Source organism: Sinocyclocheilus rhinocerous, unplaced genomic scaffold (assembly GCF_001515625.1).
Source record: "Sinocyclocheilus rhinocerous isolate Xijiao unplaced genomic scaffold, SAMN03320098_v1.1 scaffold556, whole genome shotgun sequence".
NCBI classification, from domain to species: Eukaryota; Metazoa; Chordata; class Actinopteri; order Cypriniformes; family Cyprinidae; genus Sinocyclocheilus; species Sinocyclocheilus rhinocerous.
In genome coordinates, this window is record NW_015631074.1 from 779648 (window position 1) to 780027 (window position 380).

General features: G+C 33.7%; 1 protein-coding gene across 1 annotated transcript in view; it reads left to right on the forward strand.

Moving 5' to 3' along the window:
- Window positions 1–380, forward strand: part of LOC107741545 (complement factor H-like) — a 48843-nt gene that overhangs the window by 47120 nt on the left and 1343 nt on the right. The gene's annotated exons all lie outside the window — the stretch shown is intronic.

Sequence of the window (380 nt, forward strand, 5' to 3'; positions counted from 1 at the left end):
TGGCCTCCTTTTTGCAAAAGAAATGCGACAGCCTCAATAATTTCTTAAACAAAAACATGTGGACATCACAACCCTTACAAAAAAATAACCATGGTTTTATTGTAGTAAAACTGCTTAGTTTTCTTTTGCGTGATTTCTGAATGCTTGAGACTATAAAATCAATCAGACAACTGTAGGCTATTAATAAAATTAAAGGTAACTGTCTAGAGCTACAATTGTAATTTGTAAATAATACCATATAATTACAATTTATGTTTTATTAAAGTTCTATTTTGACCCCTATAGTAGGTTTTTTTTTTTTTTTGCTTTTTACATCCATGAGGAGGGGGCACAACAATACACTTCTGCTTAGGGCACCCATTTGGCCAGCAGCGGCCCTG